Raw genomic sequence first — 27,297 nt, 5'->3', positions numbered from 1 at the left:
GGGATGACAAAGGGGGCAGCCGCAGTGTGCAGGGACGAGCTGCCACTGGGCCATCAGAGAAACTGCCCCGAGTCACCTGATGGGCCAGCCAGGCCCCAGCCAGCTCTCCCTGGATGCACTAGCACATGTGCATGGGAAAGATAATGTTAATGTTGCTCCTTATTTGTTTTCTGTCGACCCAGACGCTCACTTATCAGTATTTAATGGCTCTCAGAAATAAAGCTATTTGAGACCATGATCCAAGATGAAAATAAGTCACCGGAAGCTGTTGCTACGACCTTTCCCGGCACCCGGGTGATGTTCCCAGCTCCACAGTAGCTCCCGGATGGCCTGACGCAGGGTGGGGTCCCAAACAGAGCCGAGGAACGTGGACCTTAGCTGTGGGGGGGAGGGGAAGACCCCCAAATATGCACCCGTCCTCGAAGAGTCAAGTCCTTTATTTTACAGAGAAGTCCCAGGGGCCTGCTCTAGACCGAAGGCTTTCTCCTCAAGAGGCCGTTTCCTTAGCCTCCAGACCTGTGAGGAGAAAGCCAGGGACACAGCGAGGGGACAGCTCACTGCCTTTGGAAGAGGCAAACACAGAATCCGGTCAAATAAAGACCCCACCACCACCTGCAAAGGAGCCCCAGAAGCCTTCCAATAGTTCAACTTCACCGGGGTCAGGAAAGCAGGACCTTTAAGAGACCAAGCGTCCTCCCCAATCTCTCTCCCATTTTAGCTGTTTTTGACAATCTCAGTTCCACTAAACCGCCTGCATGTTCGCTCCGGGGCTGTGAGGAGGGAGTGGTGGCGATCGGTGTGAACTGGGGACGCCAGGCACATGGGGCAGGGTGGGGGGTGGGGGGCTTGGGGGGCACTCTACTCTCACCACCAGCCTCGGCTCCCAGCGCAGACTCAGCAAACGTGACACGGCTGGGAGCTGAACTGAACTTTCTCACACAGAAGGCCCTTTTCCACAGAGGCCCACACCCACGCGCCTTCACTAGCTTCCACCCCAGACACTACAAGAACGTGTGGACCCACGGGCATTGTTTCCAGAGCCCCCTAGATCTGAGGGTCCCCAAAACCAGGCTGGCCTCTTCCCTGCCCTCAGTCGCCCAAAGAGCTGTCTCTCTTCCTCAGTCTCTTCATCCATGAGATGAGATGCTCTTGCTGACCCCGGAGGCAGTCACCGGGCATGCTGAAGGGCAGCCAGACCCCTGGCTGTGTGAGAGGCTGGGCAGCTTATTCAAATCCTGGCCTTGGTTTCTCTCACTTACAGGATGAGTTCCTAATAGTGCCCACCTTCCACAGAGAGGACGGAAGGATTAAGGGAGGAAAGTGTCTTGTAAAAGCCATCATCATCATTATGCATGAGGGCATGCTAAGTCACTTCAGTCCTGTCTGACTCTTTGCAACCCTATGGACTGTAGCCCTCCAGGCAAGAGGAGGGATTCTCCAGGCAAGAACACCAGAGTGGCTTGCCATACCCTCCTTCAGGGGATCTTCTCAACAGGAATCACACCCACATCTCCTACAGCTCCTGCATTGCAGGTGGATTCTTCACCGCTGAGCCACCAGGAAAGCCCTTCATCATCGCTATACGGTAGTTTTTAAAGCCATCAGTAATCTGGGTGCAGAAAGGTACCAATTCCTCTCCATCAGTCTCCATCACTATGGTCCTAATTCTGGCCACCACCACTTCCTGCCAGGACTGTCGTGAAAGCATTTTGTCTCTCTGATTCCACAATCCCATCTTTCCAATCTTTCATGCCACTCTAGAGTCCAGAACCCAGTCATTAACTTATATCCTTCTTCTACTTGAAAATCTTTAATATCTAACTGTTTCTTGTAGCATAAAGTCAACTCCTTGTAAGGGTCTTCATGGCTGATCCATGTCTCTTCAGGGTCACCTCCCATCATGCCAGTCCTACTGACTGGAAGGGCCTTCTTGCTTTATCTAGGAGAAGAAGTACCACACATCCCTGCCATACAGCTCACATCCTTACCATACAACTCACATCCTTACCCATACAACTCACATCCTTACCCATACAACTCACATCCTTACCATACAACTCACATCCTTACCATACAGCTCACATCCTTACCATACAACTCACATCCTTACCATACAACTCACATCCTTACCATACAGCTCACATCCTTACCCATACAACTCATATCCTTACTATACAACTCACATCCTTACCCATACAACTCACATCCTTACTATACAACTCACATCTTTACCCATACAACTCACATCCTTACCATACAACTCACATCCTTACCCATACAACTCACATCCTTACCATACAACTCACATCCTTACCCATACAACTCACATCCTTACCATACAACTCACATCCTTACCCATATAACTCACATCCTTACCATACAACTCAACACCGTCATCTCTAGAACACCCCTCCAGGTCCAGCTGGGCAACGGACCTCTCTTCCAAGCCCCAACTCGACCTCTGGTTGTTTTCACATCTGTCTCTTCTAGTTGACGGGGTGTTAACAACAGGCGCTGTGTAGCAGGCATCCTTTCTCCTGGCCTGGTGGCTGGTACTGAGTAGATGTTCTCTAAGCATCTGCAGCATGAGGAGTCCCCTCTCACGATGACACAGACATAATCAGGTTCAATGTCAACCCATTCCCATCACTGGGACAACCTCACTGGGACTATTTTAACTAAGCAGCCCCCATGAGTAAACTTTCAGCCAGATCTCTCTGCCAACCAAGTGGAAAATCTAACCTAACCAGAAATCTCTAAAGCCTGGGGTCACAGAGAAAGCCCTTCCTGCTTCCCTATCTCCCACTCTAGCTTCCAGAATCCAAAGGAACATTTAATTTTTAGTAGAACTCACACTCCATCGGCATGCCAATTAACACCAATTAATCATCTTCATTAGGTGTGATAATGACTAACGAGAGAAAAGATTAGCTCCAAGAAAAGGTCCTATGCTTCTGTCAAATGTCCTGGTGACTCATGAGATTAACCCACCCAAAATCAAACCCTCAGCAAACAACCCCACTCCACAGGATACCTGTCACTGAAACTTTGGGTGATATCAAAGAAGCAAAATGCCCAGCTGGACAGGCAGCAGATGGACAGATTTGACCTGAACAATCACCAGAAGTCAACCGGTGTCTTCCCAACACAGGAATTCTTTGCAACCAGAACAGTTTCTGAAATAGAGTCCATCTATCAGTGATCGATAAATCCTGAGTCCCAAAAGAGACAGCAAAGATGGACGACGCCAAGGCGCACCTACTCCTAAGTAGTTTCCAGTCCAACGAGGACCAACTCAAAGCTTCTCACTCGCCCGAGGCCCCCCTCACAACCTTTCTCATCACTGGTGTTGGACGCTGCAGCCTTGCAATTGTTCAGGCCAAAATCTTCGCACTCATCCTTCATTCCCTGCCCTATCACAACCTTTTCTCTGATAATAAAATTCAAAACACATACATAGTCTGGCCACTTCTCATCAGTTCCATGCCAGCCCAGGCCACCTGGATCAGCCAGGAACCTCTGGTTTAGTCTTCTGTGCCCACCTTCTTCCCACTGTTCTCAACACAGCTTCCAGCTCGATTCTTTTAGAAAGTAAATTTAATCAGATCACTCTGTGGCTCAAAATCCTCCTTGTCTCCCTCAGTCCTTAAGATGGCCTACAAACCTCCCCCCACCCCCATCATTTCCCTGATTTTATTTCCTGTTCTCTCCACTTCTCACTCTATTACAACCACACTGGCCTCCTTGTTCCTGGATTGCACTATCACCTCAGAGCCTTTGCACATTTGCACAGATGTAACCTTCCACACAGATGTCACCCTCCATAGGAGACCTATCTAAAGACCACCTTCTTAAAAATTACAACCCAATACCCTCCCCTCACATCAGCCTTCCCAACTCCCCTTCTCCCACTCTCTTTTTGCTTTTTTCCATAACCATTAACATCTTCTAATACTTTATATGATTTACTTATGTATTAACATTTCTATTCACTATCTGCTTTCCCTAACTAGAACACTAATGCAATGACAGCAGAAGTCTTTGATTTATTCATTGACTTATCTAAGGTGCAGAGAGTACTGCTTAGTACATAGTAACTCCTGGCAAGCAGTGGGCAGGGAACACTGACTTGGGTGCACGGGAGCTGTTACCGAGTCCAAGCTCACTCTGCTTGCAACACAGAAGACTAATAATCCAAGGGAGCAAAGCAGACTGACCAAGAAGATGGCAGACTAATGTCTCAAAATAACCATCTCTGCCGGGTCTGGAAGCCAGGTTCTTCCATAGATCAGAGACAGGGGTGAGGAAGCAAAGTAAAAAGGCCATTAATCTTGCAAATATCTCCTGGAATGGCTGGCCGCAGGAAAAGGATGTGTCAATTTCTTCAGGGTCCTGAACAAAGGCATTTTCATTTACTATTCAGGCAGAGGAGTAGGCTTCCCTGAGGCAGGTCATTATGTATGGACAGTATCCTTCCAGTTAACAAAAGCAATGGGAAGCAAGGTTAAACAAAACAAATTCAACATAGAATCATAATTGGCTTTGCCTTGTAACAAAGCCACAGCTGTGAGGTCCAGGGAGAGGACTCTGATGATGAGAGTTGCTAAGGATTCTGTGATGACCTAGAGGGATGGCTTCCCTTCAGCCACTTCTGTTTTATAGAAACACAAACTGAGATTATTTGCCATGCATAACCTACCTTCACACACTGGTGGCCAGCAACCTGATCTGTCCCCCTCTTTAACCTCCTAGACTAACTGGCCCTGATTTGACCTTCCTTGCCCTTGCACTTGCCGCCTGCTCTGACCTCAACCAGTGACCATCCCTTCCTCTGCACATTCACGGCACCCTCCTGTACCCCAGTGCGCCTTCCCTGTTCTCTGGTCATCTGACACGTGTTGTCTCCCCGTCTACATCACAGGGGACGCTCAGGCCTCTTCTGTGGCATCAGCACTCTTCTGAATGAGTAGGAGGTGTGCACAGCGTGTCTGTGTTTGGCTGCTCTTCTGGACCCAGCAACAGTCTGACCTGGTGCAGGATCTATATGAATGTGCCCGACATGCCCACCGCTAAGATCATCATCTCTCCGCACTCTATGGAAGAAAAGAACCTCTGAGGGACTGAGAGTTCCATTCTGGGCCCACCTGAAGATAGGAGAGTGAATGGTACAGGCTGGTTTGTTTTTGAAGGAATGAGTACAGGGTATACAGAGAAGACCTCAGGGTGGGAGCAAATCTCAGCATCTTCCTTAAAAGTTTTCTGCTTCATATCTGAGATGATACCTGGGCTTCCCAGGTGGCCCAGTGGTAAAGAATCTGCTTGCCCATTCAGGAGACTTGGGTTCAATCCCTGAGTCAGGAAGATCCCCTAGAGAAGGAAATGGCAACCCACTCCAGTATTCTTGCCTGGGAATCCCCTGGACAGAGGAACCTGGCAGGCTACAGTCCATGGGGTTGCAAGAGTCAGACACGACTTAGTGACTAAACAACAGCAAACAAGATGGAATGATACACCTGCTCCAGTCTTACAATTGGGGGCCAGTACCCCGGTTTCCCCCCAGAGAAGAACTCCCCCCAAGCTAACAAGCATACCTTTGCCTTCACCCTCGGCCCAGATGAAAAACTATGTTAAGTCCTCTTTATGTGTGTCATTTGTTGCCCTTTCCAAGCCAGCTAAGCCTACCTAATTTACATACAATTTGCAGAAGGTTCCACTTTTGCACATGAATGGTTCTTGGCTCTGGAAACTTTTCTGTGGGCACTTTTGTGTGATCAGTGGCTCACGACCTTCCTTTCCTTAACTCGTAGCCTGAAAAGACTGGCTGCAGCGGATGTGGGTTCAGACCAGGCTTATCTCAGAGAGCAAGACCGGAGAAGCTGGTGGTGTCTCTATTCATAACTCAGGAGGAGAGAACTGCTTCCTCTCTAGCCATTTTCCCCCAGGATTTTCCATCTGCACTGCTTGGCATGTCAAGAGCAGAGCAGACGGAAGCACCAAGATAAAGACTTCAGACCCACTTGCCCTCCAAGCATTGAATGTACAGGTGCCAGGTTAGAACTGGTCAGTACAACATCCCAGCATCTAAGGGAGGGACTAGGATGGCTGGAAGAGAAGCCAAAGTCTTATTTCTGTGTCAAACCAGGCTTTGTTCCTGGGCTTCAGATTCTTAACCTTCCCCAGAGGAATCCCAGTCCCCTGCTGAACAAACGTTAATGGACCCCTGGCTCCCTCCTGCCCAGATCCCACGTGAAACCTCTGGTCCAGATGTGTATATGCTCCCTGCATTGGTCTTGCCCTAGCCCAGCACCATCCCCTCTTGTGATGGCTGTGGATATAAGTTGCAGGGTGCTCAGAGGGGCGGGCCCAAAGAGTACCCTGAATGTGTCTGGGACAAGGGCAGATGGCGAAAAGAGGCAATTGAGAAGCTTAGGTCTGAAAAGTATTCAACAGAGCCTAACCTGTTGGGGCTGGCAGCCCACTGGCTAAAAAGAAATGAATAAGCGTGTGTCTGAAAAGAGTTGGAGGTCCGCTTATTGGTGCTGGCAGTCTCCCATGGGCGATGAAAATAGCCATTATTAACTACCGGATTTTCAAGTTCTGAAGGGAAAAGAGGCTGGCGTGAGCGGTGTGCGGTGTCTTCCCTGGGCAGGGAGGAGCGGCTGAGAAGTGACGGAGCCAAGGCTTTGGCCACGGACGCAGCCAGACTGGGCTGAACGCAGGCCCTCCACTCCACCTGCTCCCTGGACCGCACGAGTTCTGCCCACAGGACCCGGGGCTGATCGGGCCACAGTGGAGAATAGAGGATGTGGGATGTCTTGACTGGCCTCCTGTGCCCCCACCTGGACCAGGACAGCCCTCCCTCCCCTGCCCACCTGCCAAGGCTTTCCCTGTAGGAGCTAAGGGTCAGGCTGCAATGGGAGAGTTCTACACTATGAAGAGGCCAAAACATCTGTGGGACAGAGAAGAGGGATGTGTCTTGTCCGTGAAGACAGCTTCTAAGCCCCTAGACCCAGGGGGACCCCTGAGCATTCTCCACTGGTTTCACAGAAGAGGAACTGGGTCTGGCTCCAAGAAACAGGATGTGGTTCATGAGATCAAATTTGAAAGCAATGTTCTGGACTTCCCTGGTGGTCCAGGGTCTACGAGTCCAAGCTCCCAATGCAGGAGGCCGAGGTTCGATCCCTGGTCAAGGAACTAGATTCCACATGCCACAACTAGGATCTGGTGCAGCCAAATAAATAAAAATAAACATTTAAAAAAAAAGAAAAAGAAAATAATGTGAATTGTGGAAATTCACTCCTTAGTGAGGGGACATATTCTCAATCTGGTCTTCTGGGATGGCTTAAGGCAAGTTATTGCCCAAGGTAGAAAGACTGTTGTCAGGATTCAATGGTGCTAAATCCACCCTTGTAACAAATTCAAATAAGATCCTAACCTCCAGGCCCTCAGAACATGACCTTGCTGGGAAAGAAGGGCATTAACAGAGGCAATCACATTAAAAGGAGGCCATGAGGGTGGTTTCTAATCTAAGAAGACTAGTGTCCTTATGGAAGGGGACATTTGGACGCAGTGAAAGACACACCGACAGTGTGAAGGGCCCTAGGGAGGGTGATGGCCTCTACAAACCAAGGAGAGAGGTCCAAACAGATCCATCCCTCACAGCCACGGGAGGAAGCGACCTTGCCACCACCTTGAACTTGAACTTGGACTTCCAGGCCACAGAGCCTGGAAACAGTGAATGTCTGTGGTTCAAGCCACTCAGTCTGTGATCCTCTGTTATCACAGTGCTGGCGAACTAACACAACTGTGTGAAAGTCTCTCTGCAGCTGAGAGAAGTCCCCAGGAGTTTATAAAAGGTATCTCTTCACATTTTTTTGCCCAGGGAGCCTGTTACAATTAGTTTCTCATAAAGCTGCCCTCTTGCTGGACTGTGCGTTCTGATGCCAGGAACTGATTTAATTTTAACACTGTGCTTGTACAGAGTAGATGTTTGGAAAGTCATTTTGTTTTCTGTTATTGTTGAAAGGTCTTTAACTCCGTGTCACCTAATTCCTAAAAAAACAAAAGAAGCAAAAACCCATATGTGTTTGAACACATTCAAGATTTCTACTTCTGTCTAAATATAACTTCAAATATGTGTGTGTGTGGAGAAAGAATTTTCTCCCAAGACTTTCAGTGGGTGGCAGGAAAAAAAAACCAGCCTCACACCAGCATTATAGCTGATGTTTGGTACTATTTATAGAGCCGGCCATGGTCATGTCAGATCTTTAAAAGAAGCAAAACATCTGGGCTCATTCCAAAGCAGAGAGGAAGAACCTAAGTCACAACATATTACACAGTGGAAGGCTGCATCTTTACAAAAGATACAATTTACATTTGCTAAACATAATCCGTGCCTCTGAGGATCTCAGGAAACCAGATTCTGGCACCCAGTGTAATGAAAGAATAACACAATAGCCATTGTGTTTTTCACATTTCAAGAAGTTCTGAAGGGAATGAATGAATGGTTTCCCAAAGGCTGAAAACCCATCGCCTCCTCAGTGAAGGCCCTCCAAATGGCCAGTGGCCATCAGCTGTCAATCATGAGAGGTAACACCCCTGAACTGAGTCCAGAGCTATTCTAGAAGGTTCTCAGTGCAGCTACAGTTCAAGTCCAAACCATCCTCCACTCCACACTTGAAGTCAGGCAGCCCTGCCTCCCTGCTCCCATCTCCAAGAGCTGTCTTAAGGATGAATTAAAGAAAAATATTTAAACTTGGGACATCTGTACTAAAAGGGAAAAAAAATCACTATGTCTACAATATTTCACAGACCAAAAGCAACGATGTCCTACTTTAAGCAAAACCAATATTCAAAAAAAAAAAAAAAAAAATCCAGAGTTTTAAAATATAAACCAGAACTAAGTTGGCTGCCCAATGTACAGAAAAAGAGTAAGCTCCTCAAAAGCTTTATCCACCAGGGAACACCCAGCACCTAGCCTGAGACCAGGCAGGTTACATTTAAAGGCATTTGTTGAATAAAAGCATCACTTCTGTTCAACAGCCAGCTCCATTGGTATATTTCATGAGTTGCAGAATCTGCGACTACTCCGTTCTTGTGGCCCATTCCCCAGCAAGCACAGAGCAGCAGGGTGAGACCCTATAACATGACCCAGCCTGAGGACAGGTGTGTCCTGGGAGCCACCGGCAGCCCGGACTCACTGCCGCTGCACGCGTTTGCCTGCATCACTCCTGGGGTCTCAATTCCCATCACACCCTGTCCCATCACCAATAAAGAGGCAACTCTGCATCTTTGCAGTCACCTCTTCCTGGCTTCCTGGTGGCAATGGCCAGGCAAGAGGGCAGCCTGTCCCAGGCCAGTCGTGGCTTTTTGGCCGTGACTAAAGACATTGGCTGTCACTGCGTCTGTGGCTTCCCAGAAGCTGTTGGGTTTCAGGGCAGAGCAAACCCCGGCGGGCTCCCCACTATGCTTCACATTATCTTCGTCACCCTTGCCTCTTTGTTCCAAAATGTTTCTGTCTCCAAAACATTTGTTTTGTCCATGTTGGTGGGGGAGGGGTTAGCAGAGGATCCATGCGGAGACATCTACAAGCTTCTAGGGCAATCACATCAGATCTGGTCCACAAGGAAATACTTCTGAAACAGGGCTAGAACCTGGTCCCCTCAAGTTACTGGAGTTCATGTTCTTACTGTAACTATTATTTCTATGATAGAAATTAATAAAGGCTCGCTGTAAGACATTTGGAAACTGTTGGAAGAAAACATTAAGAGGAAAACAAATATCATCCCTAATCTCACCACGCAGAAAGAATGTCTCAGCATTTTGGTATATTTTATTCATGTCTTCATATATATGCACATACACACACATTTCATTATCCAGTTTGGAAGATATTTAACATAAAGCTTCATCAGCATTGTCTCCTGTCATTTTCATTCTTCAGATAGTTTTATGTGACTGCCTACAACTGCATTGTATAGATACATCTTTATTCACCTAACTAGCTCCCTGCTAGTGGGAGAAGTTGAGTCCAGTGTTTTCAGAAAGATAAATCGCATTGCACTGAACAATTTTGTGCACACCTACCTCCCCACATTTCTGATTATTTCCTTTGTATAGAATCCTGGAAGCAAATCAAAAGTATGAAACTACCCTCCCCCAAAATCATGCTTTCCAGAAAGATTGTGCCAATTACAGTTCTATCAGCAGGACTTAGAGCAATCTACTATACCTCCGTGACACCGAGCAATGTCATTTTTAACCTTTGGTAATTTTATAGCTGAAAAAAAGCACATCTCATTGCCGTTTTAATTAGCATTTTTATTGTTGTTATTACAGTAAGTCCCCTACATATGAATGAGGTCTGTTCCAAAACCCAGTTCGTAAGTCCAATTTGTTCATAAGTTCACAAAGTACCCAACTAACAGAATCGGCTATATACTGCTGCTTTTACACTTGCTTCCAGAAATCCCGGACTTGAAATAAAGATACGATACCACTGTACTCCTCACAGTAAAGTACACAAAAGCACAACCACTTGTAGAAAACGCACGCACATGACAATGTACACCAGACACGTGAACTAACTCACATGACTGGACATGCAAACACACATTCGCTTCTTTGAGAGCTTGTAACTTAGAGGTTCATATGTAGGGGCCTTACTGTATTGGGATTGTTATTGGCAGTCAGGGCTTGACTTGAATGCCTCTCCTTACCCTCACACGGCATCCATGGAAGACAGGCTCCCTCAACCTCACACTACAGAGGGGGACACTGAGGCCCAATTAAGTGACTTCCACAAAGACAGCCTTCTTCAGAGCCAGGGTCAAAGCCCAAAGCCCACCCATCTGACGATTCTATTATGCTGTATTCATGGAGTCAAACTTTTTTTCATGTGTTTGTAGCCCCTGTATTTCTTTTTCTCAGAACTGGAGTAAATTTATTCTGTGTGTGTGTATAGAAAAAGAGCCCTCAGCTTTTTGGGTGTTTTGACACTCCACGCTTGTGTGAAGATTCACCCCCTCAGCTTTTGGAGCCTCAGCCCAACCCAGCCACCCATCTCCCCCCAACTCAAGGATGACACAGGGTCTCCTCTCTACACTGACAAGACTTCACCTGAGCCCTCATGAGGTCAGTCAGAATGCCCTGGAATTGAACTTAACCTCGAGTGAGAAATATCCTTTCACAGTCAAAGAAGGGTCAGCTATGTAGCACCCAAAACCTAGCCCAGCCTGAAAGCACAGCTCTTCCACAAGGGCCGATTCTCCTGGACCATTTTTTCCTTTCTTTGAGGGAGGCAGAGGGAGAAACCACTATGTCTCTCCTCACAGGGATAGGAGATCTCCTGACCAGATAGCTCTTCCATGGCATTCAAGTTCACAGCCAAGACAGCACCTGCCCAGCAGGGCCACTCCTCAGAGGCCCAGGGAAACGTGTGCCAGCCTCCCTCCACAGGCAGAAGAGCCTCAAAGGCTGGGAGCAAGGGGGCTCTGCCCTGGACAGGCAGGGGACACCCTTCCACCCCACGAGGAGCCTGCACTGGCAGCTGGAAGGGAGGCCAGTGGGATGGGGGAGCTTTTCTCCTTTGAAGTCAGTCACCTGCTCGCCCAGGAATTCATGCCGCAGAAAAGTTCTGCAGGATCATAAACCAGCCTCACGCCCGCCTCAGAGCTCACTCTGCAACTCAGAGCAATCGTTTGCTTGATTCAGCTCAGGTTAGGGAGATGGATAGGATTTTCCCACCAATCACTTGATTAGGATGAGAAATCTATGCTCCTGCTGTTCTAAGCATTGCAGGGGTTTTTGCTTCCCTCAAATCTCACTCAGTATTACGGTTCTTGCAGCTTTTCAGAGTTTCCTGCCCAGGATTATTTTCCAAAGGCACTGCACAATTTGCAATGCTACACGGTTCTTTTCTGGTACCCTGACCAGCAGTATCTGGGAGAAAGAGCTTGAGCTTTGAAATCCCCAAACAGATATTTCGACCTTTTCGCTAACACTCTAGGATTTTGTCAACGGAATCACCTGGAATCCATCGCCTAGTTTCTCCTGAACACAGTCCATTACCTTGGCCCTTCTGGCTCCTGCTTAGAGACAGACCTACTCCCACAACCATCGTCACTTTGTATAACTCCCCAGGCATCCTGGAGCCCTCAATGCATTACAGTGCGGTGTCCAATGTCCCACAGCTCACACTCCACTTAATCCCTACAACAAAGCTCTACCGTGGGTACCAGGAGATCACACAGGTTCCAGGAGAAACTGAAGCGTGGAACAGCCACAGGGACGATGTGGGCTGGGTCTGCAGAGATGCCTTGGGGTCCCTACGCCTCTGTGTTTCCAGCTCCTCTACTTTATCTCAAACAGACCTCCAGGAACAAGATCTGGAGAAGAGACAGGAGATCTTTCTTCCCGGATGAGCCCTGAACCACACACTCCTTCCTGCCTTTATCACCCCCACAAAGGACCACGTCCCCTAGGTGAGCACAACATCTTGGACCCTTTGCCACCCAAGAAGAGGCCCCTGTCAGAGAAACTAGATGAGATCAAGGCTCAGGACCAGTCACACGTCCTGTCTGCCCTCGGTTTCGTCGGAGGCCACCCCCTTTTCCTGGCCGTGTTGACAGTGCAGGAGGTCCCCTTTCTGAAGCTCCCTGAGCAAACCCTCCTCCCTCCCACTGCTGTGACCCTCCTCAGCCCCACAGCACCATCTGCATCAAGTCCTCCACCCGCTCTCCTGTCGGTTTGTGAACCTGGACTGTTCTCTCGGCCAAAGCTGCAGGTCATCCTGTAATCCCACATCTTGCCTGGGCTGCTTGCCTGTCCCTCTTCCAACTGACACCTAAGGAGAACGAAGATGATGCTCTATGTCTTCACAGTTATATCAGCATCTCCCACTTCCCAAACTGTGGGGAAGGTGGGAATCCGTCTCCTAACAGGCTTTCCTGGTGGCTCAGACAGTAAAGAATCTGCTTGCAATGCAGGAGACCCAGGTTCGATCCCTGAGTCAGGAAGATCCCCTGGAGAAGGAAATGGCCACCCACTCCAGTATTTCTGCCTGGACAATTCCATGGACAGGGGAGCCTGGAAGGCTACAGTCCATGGGGTCGCAAAGAGCAGGACAGGACTGATAAGAGTCACACACACACACAACAGGAAACACCCAGAGCTCAGCCTGCCCTGAGCCCACACCATGTCCAGTTCAGGTGACCTGGGTTGGTTCCCTCTCTCCCCAAGAACAAGGCACCTTACAGTGAAAACTAGAGAGACGAATCTTCTTCTGCTCATTCCCATCTCCCTCCTGCCTCATAGGAAGACGGGGGGGGGGGAAAGTAAGAACTCTAGAAAACACACACACACAAGCTTTAGAAGGAGAAGGGAAAATGTGCAGAAAGCACCTCTCAACTCTCCCTCATGTCTGGCCAAGGGGCTCTTGGCACCTCCCACAACTGTCTGATTTTGAGGATTGTCACAACTCCAGGCAAGCCATTCCATTTCTTCAAATGAAATTGTACCCCCAAAAAAGGTTACCTACGAGTGGTGATGGATGTTATCTATCTACTGTGATGGTCATTTCACAATACCCAGAAATACTAAATTATTACGCTGTATGCCTGAAACATATAATTTCGTACATCAATTACATCTCAATTTTTGAAGAAGATAGTCGTACAAGAACCACCTGGGTAGACAGCTCCAGGCCTGGAGGCATCTGAGACTAGGTTTTGGGGACTCTCAATCCACACCCTCATCTTGGCCTCATTCATTCAGTCCATAACTCTTGAGAATCTATCTGACCCCTCTTACAGTGGGAGCGTTGGAAGAAATCTTATCGTTTTGATTTAGAGACTCAACCTCTCTCGGTCACTGTCTCCTGTCCGCTCCCTCTGGGCTCTGGGGGGGCGTCTTTCTCCATAGACCTTGGCCTGAGGTCCCTCCCCTCCTCTGCCACAGTTCCTGATCCAAGCCACAGAGAAAATGAAGCTACAGGAGCGAGTTCCCTGGACGATCCCCCAGGTCTTCGCCGCCCCCAGCTCCCCCAAACCCCCACCCAGTGCCTCTGAGGATGACTGCCGGTCCTCTCTTGGCCTCCAGCGAAGGCCACGCCTGGCCTTGCTCTCTGCATCCCAACTCCTCCCCCAGGCCATCACCCAGCAGTCCATCCTCTCCTGTATCACCTCTGTGCTCTCCCCACTGGACCATCTCCATCAGCACGGACATCCTGTGTGTCTTTCCCATTTTAGAGGGAAAATACTTACTTTGACCAAACAGCTGTACACTTAACCATTCACTTCTCTGCACCCTTCACACCACACTCCTCCGTGAAGTTGTTTACCCGAGCAAGCGAGAAACCCCCACCCCCACCCAGCACCTCTCCTCCAAATCCTCCACCCAGGTGATCGCCTCTGACAGCATCCCAGTGGCCAGTTTCAGTTCTCCACCCTCCTCTGATGTCAGCATTTTCACTCCCTCCCTGTGAAAACACTCCTCTTGTCTCTGAGGACACATTTGTTCTGGGGGTCCCCCTCTTCTCCCCCCGGGGCTGCTCCCTCTCAGTCTCCTAGGCCAGGTTCATCTTCACAGCCGAGATTCAAGGGCAGCAAACACAGCCCTCGTGACGCTGCCTGCTGTTGTAAATAAACTTTTACTGAACACACACACGTTAGTGCATTGTCTGCGGCTGCTTTTGTGCTGCAAAGGCAGAGTTGAGCCGTTGCAGGAAAGTCCGAAATATTTAGTATGTGTCCCTTTAAGAAAAAGTTGACCAATTCCTACCCCAGACCCCTAAATACCATGGAGTTCCAGACTCAGACTTTATAGAGCTTCTCTATCCACACTCACTCTCCAGGTGATCCCATTTGTTCCCACAGTTTCAATTTTATCAAGACACTGACAACTCCCAAGACTTTCTCCAGCATAGAAAATTCTTCTCTGAACTCCAGACCCATCCCCCTGCTGACTGGTGGACTTTTCATTTGGATGGCCTGGCATCCTTCCCCAACAAAGTCCTCACTTCTTTTTCCCCCCTCCGTTTGCTCCTCCCGTAAGCCTTTCCATCTCACACCAAAAACCTGGGAATCATTCTACCACCTCTCTTTTCTCTCAAACCCCATGTTCAACACATCAGCAAGTTTTGTTGGTTCCATTTTCAAAATGTATGCAGAATTGGCCCAGTAACCCCTCCACTGTTCCCACCCAAATCCAAGGCACCCACCCCTTGCCAGGATCACTGCCTCCACGAAGCCCTCCTGGAGGTGCTTTCAACATTGCCGCACACAAGGCAGCCAGAGTGATCCATTTCCATCTAGACCATGTCAGTCCTCTGCTCAAAACTTCCCAGGGGTTGGAGGACCAGCACCCTGGTCCCATTGCTACACCTGACACCTCGGGTCTCCAGCTTCAGGACCCCTGCTTGGTGGACAGTTCCTCCCAAGCCTCCACATGGACCCTCTCCTCTGCACTGGGTCTCTGCTTCAACGTGGCTCAATTACAAAGACACCCCCTGGGCCCACCATCCCCCACCCCCATCCCCTGGTTCTGCTTCCTTTTCCCCACTGAGCTAACTCACCTTCCTACATACTCACTCACTTGTTTACCATCTGTTCCCCCCACTAGATAGAAGCTTTGAGATGACAGAGACCTGGTCAGTTTTGTCCACTCTGTATTCTCAACTTGGAGACCTGCGCTTGTCAATTCTCAGTATTTGGGGCAATGAACAAGTAGACATATAACATTTCAGACACTCCCATCTCCTTGGGAGGAAGCAGAGAAATCAGAGAGGACCACAGCCCTGATCTCTCTGAGCACAAGCCGGTGGCATCCCTCACTGACCTGTACCAGGGAACGTTCTGAAGCAAGCCAGTCCCCAAGGACAAGGCAACTGCCTGCCTGCTGCTCCCCCAAATCCCTCTGAAGAGCCCCCTGGAAGCCAGGAGGTGGCTCTGGAGGCAGATGGTGCCAGATCCCAACAGGGCCTTCTTGGTCTGCCCTGCAGGCACCCAGGTCCCCCGGACCCAGGTGGGGTGAGCTGGATGGGGAGTCACGGCAGACAATGCACCAGGCTTAGAATCCAGCCATGTTCCCTTGTGAGCCTTAACCAGGCCATGTCTCAGCATCCTCTCTGCAAAAGGAGGGTGATGAGTAAAGGTTTTACCAATTGAAAATACAGTTAGCCTTCTGTATCCACAGGTTCATCTCTGGATACGGAGGCTGAGGAGGGAAGATTGTAAGGGACTTGGGGTGTCCATGAAGTTTGGTATCCCAGGGGTCCTGGAACCCAACCCCTGTGGTTACTGAGGGACAAATGTAAAGGGTAGTCTCAGACTCCTTGAATTTTCTTATCTTCATCACATCACATTTAAAGGTCCACTCTATAAAAAGAGGTCATGCTTAAAGTTTGGGGTGAGCTGAAAGTCAGTCCCTCATTTCCAAGCATCCTTCCTGAGTTCCCACCTATTCCCCCATCTGCTCCCATTTTTTTTTTTCCTCTTTGTCTTTTTGTCTCATAACCTTTCCCTCCTCTTCACATATTCTGAAAACCCTGAGGTCCCGGCAGGTGGGAAGGGTGGGCAGGATGGGACCATCCTAACCCTCTTCCCTCTCCTCCCAGGAACCCCATAGGGCAGTTCCACATCAACAGAAACAAAAGCGAGAGATCAACCGAGTAAATCCGCATGAGAACCTCCAACCCAGTCCCCCTTCCCCCCACCTCCCCTCCCCACCTCCTGGAACAGCACCTTGGCCCCAGCGGATTAAACAGAAGGGCTTTCTGAGAACCCAGCACAGCCTGGAACCCCGGGTTTCTCAGCAGCCTCGACACCCACGCTGGCTCCGGGCTCGAGACCACCGCTCACACGAGGATGTCCCTCCTTCCGTCCAAGTCGTCCTCACACTTCTGTGCTCAGGACTCAGAGCTCTGCGTCCTGAGCCCCCTGTGACCACTCACACCCCCACTGACACCCACTTTCTCAGCACCTACACCCCGGCCTCGAGTTAGGTCTCAGGTGAACACAGCATGGACCGGAAGTCATCTCACCTGTGCCACTATTAACCCCTCCAGGGCCCACGAGGGCATAGGATGCTCTGCCCACCCCTCTGTGGCCCAGGACACTCAGGCCAGCAAGAAGCCCTGCTGGCTTCCAGGTCAAGTTGGTATATATATGTGCAGGCTCTTTCCATGCTGGCCCTTCCGCCTGCTGTGATACAACCCGGGGAGAGTGGCTTTGACTCTCCAGGTATCAGTTGCTTCCCCATCCACCTCCAAGGCTTGTGAACACAGACCACCACACACACACACACACACACACACGTTACTATTAAAATAAATAGAGCGGCAAATCAGCCACAGGCCCACACCCCTCCTCACCCTGCCGACTCTCTGGCAGCCTAGCCACTTTTCCAATTAAGCCCAAGAAAGCCCCAAGGAGGTGCGCATCACAGCTGGCACCCCACTGAGCCAAGACACCCCAGAGCCCCCCACGTGGCCGGGCACACATCACACAGCTGTCCAGCTGTGAGCTGTACCGGGAGCCGGGCACCCAGCCTGCCCGGAGGAGAGGCAACAAAGGAAAGCACAGCGGCAGGCAAAGACATCTCAGAAAAGCAGCGATAAGCGGGACCCCAGGAGGCAGAAGCCGGAGGTGGCCTCTGGAGAGCCCTGGGCACCCAGAGTCCCTGCTCTCAGGGTGAGAGCTGTCAGGGCGTGCACTCGGTCTTAATCAGTAAGGGAACTGGGCTAAAGGCCCGGCTTCCTGGAAGAGGGAGGAGCGGCTCCATCCTTCCCAATGGAGAGGTGCCAGCTGACTCCATGGCACCCGGAGCCCGGCTCGACAGCCCAGCTGGATGGACTCTGACATCTGCGTTCCCCATGACCCAACTCTGCCACTCTCTGGCTTGGTGACTCTGGCAAGTCTCGGTCTCTCTGAGCCTCCGCATCTCGACCTGCAACATCTGCAGAGGTGCGTGATGCCTGTCGCCAGGCCGCCTGAAAGGCTAGGACGGGTCTGACCCCTGCAGACGGGAGCTGGGGGTGAGGCAGGGAGGAAGGAGCAAGATTCCACAGCCCTGGGCCCCCACGCCCTGCCCCAAAACCCTGCCCCCTGGATGCTCAGCCCTGACAGGTGTGCAGGACCACACGCTGCTTGGTCTGGGCACACTGATCTGACCTGGGCACACGAGTCTGACCTCACTATTTCCACTCGTGAGATGCTTTTCAGTGAGAGCATGGGAGCTGATCCACTGTTACATGTACGGTCACTGCTTGAAGCTTTGTGGTTTGAGGAACTGACGTAGAGTTTTTCTGATTTGTAAAATAGCACATTTCCTGTAGGAAATTTGGGAAATAAAGACAAGTTGAACAAAGTTTAAAAATCAGGTGTTTCCTAAAACCCAAAGAGAGCCCACTTTTAACACCTCCATATATTTGCCTTCATTCTATTTTTCCATGACTGTACACTTTTTTTTTTTACCAAATTGCATTTATATTGTTTGCTTTTAAACCTTTACTTACTTAATATATATGGTTAGCATTTTCCCATATCCTTGTATATTATTCAATGTCATTTTAATAGCTTCCTCGATGGATGCATCATATTAGGTTTAACTAACCGTCCCCCCGACCGTACAATGTTTTGTTATAATGAATAATGCTGAAAGGAATCTCCTTGATTACATCTATTCTGCACAGCTCTGATGATTTTCTTAGGAGAAATTCCGGAAGAGGAATTGCTAACTGGTTCAAAGGGCAAATTTTTCAGACAAGTCTCTTGTGTTTGCAAATTATCTTCCCACCAGCTACGTCTGAAAAGGTCCATTTGCCAACACTCTTAATGGCACTGATATCCGTTTTCATTTTTGCTCATCTTCTAGTTGGGTAATAATATCTTGTTTTTAATTTCATATTTTAATGATGAGTGAGGTCGGACGCTTTTGCATCGTTTTCTGGACATTTCTGCTTCTTTGTGTCTGAATGATCTCTTCACATCCTCTGCCCACTTTTGCAACAGAGGACAGGCTGGTTTGCTAATACTATACAAAGAACGGAATTAGTTCACAGCCTCCTTTGATGACTCTGGCCCCGTGTTGAGCAATCCCGTCCATTAAGGCATTAATGCTAATGTCTAGCTTACATTCTTTTCCTGTTGTTTCAGCCCATTTGTTCTCATCCTGCCTTCAGTGAGGGGCACCCAGCCTCTTTCATCTAAGAGTGCCACCTTTGCTCTCACCTGCCAGCCTCTTCTCCAGGGATGAATAACTCCTCTTCATTTATGCCTGACCTCATGGAACTCATGGAGCCAGAAAGTCACCCTGTGAGGCCATCCCTTGTCTTCTTAGACTTCTTCCCCCAGACCCTCATTCTTTCCCCACTGGACAGCAGCAAATGGCTTCGGCAAATGGCTTCGGAACTGGCTTCTGCATCCCATGCTCACCCCTCTCCAACCTCACCTCCACTCTCCACTTCCATCTCATTTTCCCTAAAAGCAGTTTTGACTGGAGTAAATTTATTCTTTACTGCCTTGTCCTGCCTAAAACCCTTTCACCCCCGAAGATGGCCCGCTGGCCCCTCCCTACCTGGGAGCACCCATATCCCCTCCTCCAAAACCCCCAAAGCATCCTTCGTGTGCTCAGATGGAGTCACACCCAGTGTGACCCCCGGGGCACTAGTGCCTCGCTTCTTTCTGCTTCTGGGTCTTGACCTATGGCTGTCCACCTTCCCCACCAGGCACTCACCCCTAGCTACCCCAGCACCAGCCTCTGTATTTTCTCCCTTTTTACCCAGTTTTTCCCTAATTGTGTATTTATTGGTGATGTTCATTCTGTCAATTTATCTTACTGCCTGCGTGGCTCAAAGCACCACAGGGCGAAGCTGTCCACAGCCTCTGCCTGTCTCTCCAGAGGGCCAGCCTCTGTGTTGGTCCCCAGGCCGCGAGAGCATTCCTCCACATCCACTCGCATCCCCAGGCCCCCGGGGTGCCAGCTTCTCAACCCTGAGACAGCACCCTCTGCCGAAGTGTGCACCCTGCCCTGGGCCTCCAAGCGCCCAGGAGGTGCATCTGCCCAGAAATGAATCACATCTGGCCAGAAGGAAGGTAGAATTTCAGCCCCTTGTTGTAGAAGCTTCTCTTAGAAATGAGATGAGTGAAATGCAAAATCCTGTTTTGCCAGGTGAAGGTAACTGGTGAAATGTCTTGTCCGAAACCCATGTGTGCCATGGACCTGTTTTATTTCATTTATCCGATGAGGAGTTAGAACTAGACATCTAAAGACGCTTGCCTTTGTAACCAGCAGACTAAATCATCCTTTATTTTTCTTCCTCTCTCTCTTTCTGGTCTCCACAGCTCTACCCCGTTCCCCTTTTCCATTCCTCAGGTCTGGCTCACACCCTGCCAACCCTGGCTTCGCAGACACCCCTTCTCTTCCAATGATGGAGACCACAGCATCGGTCGTGTAAACCAGGGAAGCTAGAGTTGGTTCCAAGGCATCCGTGATGGGCATTCCATGACCAATGCTAACTGCAGGGCTCCCTGTCTCTGCCATTTGGCTAGAGAGAGAGAAAGACAGCAGCCCAGGAAAAGGAAGCAGCCCCTTCAACTGGGAAGCAAAGAAAAAAAACTGAGCTACATCCTTGGGGTGGAGGACTTTGATTCTGGTCCTCGGTCTCCCAGTCGGGTCACCTCTCCGGGCATCGGGCACCACTTCTAGAAACAAAAGGCTGGACTTGAGGTGAGGTCCTCAAGCCTGATCGAGTCTGTCCCCCTTGCAGCAGCAGGACAGCAGCAGGGTGGCCTGCCTCCATTCCTGGGACTCTGATTCTCCATCCCTTTGATGCCCCAGAGCACAGGTGACGTCTCAGAGAAATTAAAAAAAAACAGGACCTTCATCAGGAACGGGCCAGGACCCTTACACTAGGTGGCCCCAGCCTGTCCCCATGCCTTCACAGCCCCCTGCCTGCTCCCCCAGCTGAATTCCCCACTCATCCATTTTCTAAAGATCATCACAGAGGCTCCAAACCTTCCCTTTTTAACAACTCTGGCTGATGGAAAATTCTTCTCATACCTAATCTAAGTCCATCTGCTGCAATTTCTGTCTATTTTCTCTCGTTCAGTCCTTACTGGAGATGAAGAACAGCTGGTTGCCATCCTCCATATACCATCCCCTCCTAAACCCAACTCGGTTATTACATCACCCCTCAGCCTGTTTTCCTTCTGGTACAACATCCACTGTTCCGACCTGCCTTCACAGCAGGATTCCAGCTTGGGAGGCATTGCCGAGCGTGGCGGCCCGCGACGGAGCCGCTCTGTCAACCCAAGTCCTCCGAGAAACGCTGCATCCCCGGACGGGCATCGAACGCGGGCGGCAAAACCCTGAGAGAAGGTCGGAGCAGAAAAAGGGTGGCTGAGAACACAGCGCACATCCTGGGCTTTATGTGAAGGTCAGAAAAGGCAAACAGATGCAGTGTCCAAGGTCAGATCTGAGGGATCAAGTTCCAGCTGCTAGACCCCAAATCCTGCCAGCACAATGCTCTGGGGGACCGCAGCGTGTCCTCGACGTGGGTAAGAGCAGAACGGAGCCTTAACAGAGAAGCAAAGCGCCACAATTACACAGACATTCCTGATCCAAACTCATGTCCCTTAACAAATAAAGAAACTCCACTTTGAATCCCATTGAGAATTCAAACACCTCTGAAGGTGGTGACACTGTTAACGGTTCACATGTTCACATTTTCGTAGGAATAAGTCAGTTCCAACCAAGCTCTAGATAGAGACACTTCAGGGTGAGAAGAGAACAAAAAATAAAGAATAGGAGATTGACAAACAAACGCCACCGCAGGCGAGTATTCCAAGGTCAGACTTGCACGCATATCCGAAGCTAAGGGGGGTTGGGGCTCAGCATTGCAAAGGGTGGGGGCTATATCAAGTGGGCATCACTGTGCATCTAGAAGGTCTGTGCCCCTGCCCTCACGCAGGGCTTCTGCACCACCCTAGGTGCCCGGGTGAGGTCCAGAGCTGAACACAGAGCTCCCCCTGGGGCCAAACCCCAGGTGCATTTCAGAATTCCTGACTCCCTCAGGCGCAGGGTCTCAGGTCTCAGACATGAGATAAGGATGGTGTCTAACATTAAATCTCAATCTCTAGGGTGCCCTTAGGTAACAGCAAGGAAGAACCAGGAGGGAAGAAAGAAAAGACAGGCACACATCAGGATGAAGTAAGATGATTCAGGTATCCGCTTCCTGCCCTGTGAAATCCCTCCCAAGGGGGAAGGGGGATGGGGGCTACGTGGGTGTACGGAGAGGGGAGGCAGGTGAACCATTCACTACTAATCTGGGCTACGAAATGTTTCGAAGTGGAGAATGAAGAGGGAAAAGCACAGAGTATAGTGAACGCTTCTCAGAGCCTAGATTTCAAAACAGCCTTCACCGTATCTTAAATAAGCAGAAGCATCAGACTCCAGCCTCTCCGCCCTCAGAAGCTGCTCCAGACTCTTTCCCACCTCCAGACACACACCCCCACGCCCCCCAGGATTACCAGGAGTTCACACATCTACTGGAGGAAAGGAAGACATCTCCACTGTGCTTCAAAAACACCTAACACAATAAGCCCCCCACATCGCAATATTAAATTTTAAGAGAGAAGACTCGAAGGTTCGTCTCTGATCAAAATTTTAATATGTTTTCTATCCTATTTCAGGGGGCAGTTTTCTTTAACAGCAGGATTGGCACAAAATGGCAAGATCAAAGCAGGTTGGCAAAGAGATTATTTACTGATGTGTTGATGATGAAATGGAGAACAGGGAAAAGGAGCAGAGAAGTAAGGAAGGGACTTGGTCTGGCTTGTGAAAGCAGACAGAGGCGACCCTTTCACGGCACAGTGGTTAAAGGAAGAGTCATCCCGGCTGGCCAGTTGGGCAGAGCCCTGCGGATGGCACTTTCCGGGGTCCAGGATCAAGCTACCACGTCTGATGAAATGACAAGTGACAAATTTAATTTTCTGAACACTAATCAGTCCCTTCAGACATAGACAGGTGCCTGGCTTCACAAGGAACCAATCAGTTCAACACCAGCCAGTGATGAAATTCTCCAAACTGGATGGCAAGGCATGGCGGAGGGGCTGGATCCTGGGTTTCACGGGGCACCATCCAAGGTGAAGTTGCAGTGGTAGCGTTTTGCGTGCTGTCAATTATTCTTCAGCTCCCATTATGCTTTTTTTAGCCTTAAGTTGTTATTTTAATGATCTTTGTTCCAAATAGGGAACTACAAGGGAGACGAAGGAGGAGGAGAGGGAGGGGAGAGGGAAAGCAAGAGTTCCCAGCGTGTCCCACTTGTACGCTGCAGCTCACCGTGCTCCCTCCCCCATCCTGCCTTCTAGCTCCGCATGAGTCACCACTCCAAGCCCGGTTTCAAAGCCTTACTTTGAATGTCCTCTATCACGACAGAGATCTAGCAGATCGGCATCGGCAGAGGGGACCCTCAATCTTGCTACCTGTCCCCAGTTCTAGACACCCCTGCGACTCCAAGGCCACGTTCCCTTGTTATTACTGCCTTCCTGAAAACCAAGGCCATCCCTTCCCCTTTCAAAATCCCCCACCTGCTAGATGTTGCCTCTGTGGGCTCTCTCTGCCCCAGACAGACCACAGAGGAGAAGGTATCAGGCCAAGGATGCCTCAACAGCCAATAAAAGTTCAACATCCTCACCAGGCTCCCAAACACAAAGGCATTCTCCTTTGCGGGGTTGCAAGCTTGTTTTGTTTACTGCCAGGCAACATGTGCAGAGGAGAAGGCTGACTGTATCCTGACCAAGGGAAAAAAAAGTCAGGCAGCTTTTTTTTTTTTCTTAAGCGTTGTGAGTAAAGCTTCAGCAATAACATCTCCCACCCGAAATAGCTGTGGAAAGAAGGTGGGGGAGAAGCCCTTGCGGAGGTTAAAGGAAACAAGAATTAAAGAGTGAACGTGATTCGTGGAGACGGAGAATGGACACATCCGCATCTCGGCGGGAAGGCTGTCCTGGGGACCGGGTGTCCTGGAGGAGCCCTGCCTGAACATCCCCATGCGGCCAGGACCGGGAATCGAACCTCCCAACTTGGGGGTCTAGGTTGGAAGTCAGAGAGACTCAGGGAGGTGGAAGATCAGTCCCAAGCTGGCAGCTTCTGAGGACCCGGCAGGTCGGAGGACACACCTGGCCGATGTTATGGAACATTTAAACAGGAGCTGCCTGCACCAAAGCAGGAAGGAAGTTTGAGACCAAGCATATCACCTTCTCCCACAGGGACGCTGCTTCCTAGCAGGCCCTTGGACCTAACACCTCCTGGTGGGCAGAACCTGGGGAGCAGGGTTTCTCCCCAGGACCACGAGTAGGACTCAGATCAAGCCGTACCCTTGTGGTCCCACTGTTCACAAGCGAACAAGGGGGCCACGAGGTTGGACCACCCTCTGGCAGTGGCCAGCCTTTCCCTTGAAGAGCAGTCCTCACAGACAGCAGGGATGATGGCTCCAGTCACCCCTCAATCACAGCAGCACCTGCGCACCCAACCAGAGCCAGCTCCTCCCACCAGCCCCCCACCCACCTCCCCACCCAGAGCCCCTGGCTTGCTCAGTGGACAGCCCATCCCTGGTGAGGTGTAACCTTCACAAGGGACTCGATTTCCTTCCAGCCACTTTATTTCCGTGGACACCAAACCTGGACAGTCTTCCAGAGTTTTCGGGAGCTAATCAATTTAGTGATGTCTTCCCCCTCCCCCCCCCCACCTCCCGGAGAACTGCTTTGTTGATTTCTCCCCAAGTTGTGTGTTGCAAACAGACACCCATCAGGTCACACAGGACAGTCGCCCACACCCCAGGATGCCACACATCTCCCATCAGCAGATTAAGTGAGCTGAAGCAGAGTGGGCAAGGGAGGGGGCGAGGAAGGAAGGAGACAGAAGTTTGAGGAAGGACTCAAGTCGAAGGTCACAAGAGTTGCGGCACAGCAGGTCCACATAATGTCAAGGGAGCAGACCCTATGATGGAAAACACAGCCAACCCATCACCAGTCCCCTAACCGGCCTCCCAGCGGCGGGGTCAGCGTGGGGGGAAAGCAACACATCCAGGGTCCAACCCTTTTCACCCAGCAAACCCGAATTTGCACCCTGACCCAGGACCAGACCTAGTTCACAGACCTGAGCGCCCCTGATTGGAAGAGTAGTAAACAAACCCAGTTGTAGACAGCGCAGAAGTTTCCCAAATCATCAGCTTGTTTTCCTCCCAACAGAAGACGGGGATTTCCCTCCTCGGTCACGTTTCCTCCCCTAAACTTTTCTTCCTGCGCCCCCTCTACAGAGGCTCACCTGCCAGCCACTGAGGACTGGGGGACCAGGCGCAGCGCCCCCCCACACACAGCCCGGGAGACGCAGCGGGAGTACCTTTTCCGCGGAGCAGAGGGGCCGGGTGCCCAGAGGCTCGGGTGCGGAGCCTGGAGGGATGCTATGGGGATGGTGCACGCTGAGGATTGCGCGTTCCTGCCTCGGCGACCAGACCTTTCGGCAGCGCGGACGAACTGTGCTAGCCAGGCACTTAGCAATTATCTGCGGGCGCCGACGCCCCGCCCTCTGCTCCTGCGATTGGCTCCCGGGGCCCGGGCAGGACTGCATTGGTTTCAGACGACCTCACTCATTGCTCTGGCTCCTACTATTATCTAAGCCATCAAAGGAAATAATTCCAGGTTTCATTGACAACCTGTAAGGCTCTCCTCCGGCCCGGTGTGTTTGGAGGGGGGAGTGCTGGTGTGCAACCCCGAGAGTCTGGGGGAGGGAGGAAGGGAGAGTAGAAAAAGTGGGGGTTCGGGGAAGGCCGAGAAGGGGTGGGGGGTGAGAGAGAGAGAGACGGAGAGAGATGGGGGGGAAGGGGCAGGCAGCTATCAAGCGATCAGATTCTTGCGCCCGCATTTTAACTTCCACAACACAGAGCCCATAGCAACAATTTTCTGGCCTTATTTTTCCCCCCAACTGGTGAATGTTCCTGAGGGCAGAGAGAAATATGATGGTGGGATTTCTGCCTGTGTAACACAGGCTCTGGGAAGCAGAGCTAGGTAAAAGGCTGAAGGAATCTAGTGATGTATTTCCCGGGGCCACTCTGGAGGGCATGTGAAGGTCATTTTAAATTATTTAGAGGGCCAGATTGTGCACCTTCAGTGGATTTATCCATCCATCCCTTCCCTTGTAATCCACCTCAACCTCCAACCTGAGAAGACAGCTTCTCTACACCTTCTTCAGTCTCAGGAGAGCGGATTTTAAAGTCAGTGAAAGTCTGGAATTCCTCACTGGCCTCGCGGGGAGGTCCAGAGAGACAGGTATTTGCCAAGCTAGTAGTTCTGCTCGGACCCTGGCTTTTGCTTGTCCCCAAGTGGCTTCAGTGAATTGCTTAGACTCACATCATCAGCTCATCCAAGGGTGAGAAGAGCCCAAATGCTTTCCCTTGCTCAACAAAGAATTATGAAGCATAAGTCTTGCCCTTTTATTTTTCCTTAATTTTCCCTTTATTTTTCACTATATGGAAAGGACATCATTGGATAGCAGACATCATTTGATAGCTGAATTTTTTAAGAGGAAGAAAAAGAATTTGAAAAGGGTCTTTTAAAGGAAGCTCTTGGGATGTCCAATTTCAGATCATTTAGAACTAATCTTTCACCCTTCTCCTGTTGGAATCCACCAACAAGTCTTTTGAGTCCAGGCTATGGTTCCAGTTCATCCCCCATGGCCTCAAACAACTGCAATTGTTATCACCATCTGCATCCTTGGAGGCATAGATTGTTCTTGCCTCGTTCAGTGAGCTTCTGCTCCATGGGAATATGCCCATCACAAGCTTTATAGAGGCAGAGCCAGAATCATGCACATCTTAATAACCCCACTGACAGCGCCTAGCATTCAATAAGTGGGCTGACTAGTAAAACTCAGCTCCAAACGGTAAGTGTGCCTCTGAGCCTCCTGGAATCTTTATTTCGCTGTGATCACTCACCCAGCTGGTGGGGTGGGGGAAGGACCCTGGATTCCAAGAGGTAAAAATTCAGAATTAAATTCACTGACAGCTACAGCCATCCCTCCAAGCTCTTGGTGCCCCTGTTCTCTCTGGAAAATGAAGCAGCTCTTCACTCCATGTCTTCTTTCTCCCTCGAGCACTAGAAGAAAATGAGAAGATGAGGGATGCACATTTTATTTGTGAGGCATATACCTCAAAAAACTAAGTCATTTCCATAATGGCTTTCCTAATATCCACATGCCTAAGAGGGGAGTGACCATCTACTATGAATCAAAAACTAGGGCAAGGAG

At 50.1% G+C, this 27,297-nt stretch overlaps 1 protein-coding gene across 1 annotated transcript in view; it reads right to left on the bottom strand.

The window, feature by feature from the left end:
* ZMAT4 (zinc finger matrin-type 4) overlaps positions 1 to 25,514 on the bottom strand; it is a 362,048-nt gene extending 336,534 nt beyond the window's left edge. The window contains exon 1 of the mRNA XM_081519262.1: positions 25,396 to 25,514. The gene's annotated coding sequence lies outside the window, so the exon portion shown is untranslated. The remainder of the gene's footprint in view (positions 1 to 25,395) is intronic.
* Positions 25,515 to 27,297: the final 1,783 nt, after the last annotated feature.

The sequence above is a fragment of the Giraffa tippelskirchi genome, chromosome 8 (genome assembly GCF_054371585.1).
Source record: "Giraffa tippelskirchi isolate mGirTip1 chromosome 8, T2T-mGirTip1v1.2.pri, whole genome shotgun sequence".
Lineage (NCBI taxonomy): Eukaryota > Metazoa > Chordata > Mammalia > Artiodactyla > Giraffidae > Giraffa > Giraffa tippelskirchi.
Note: the sequence above shows the minus strand (reverse complement) of the source record. Positions and strands in the feature narration are given on the sequence as shown.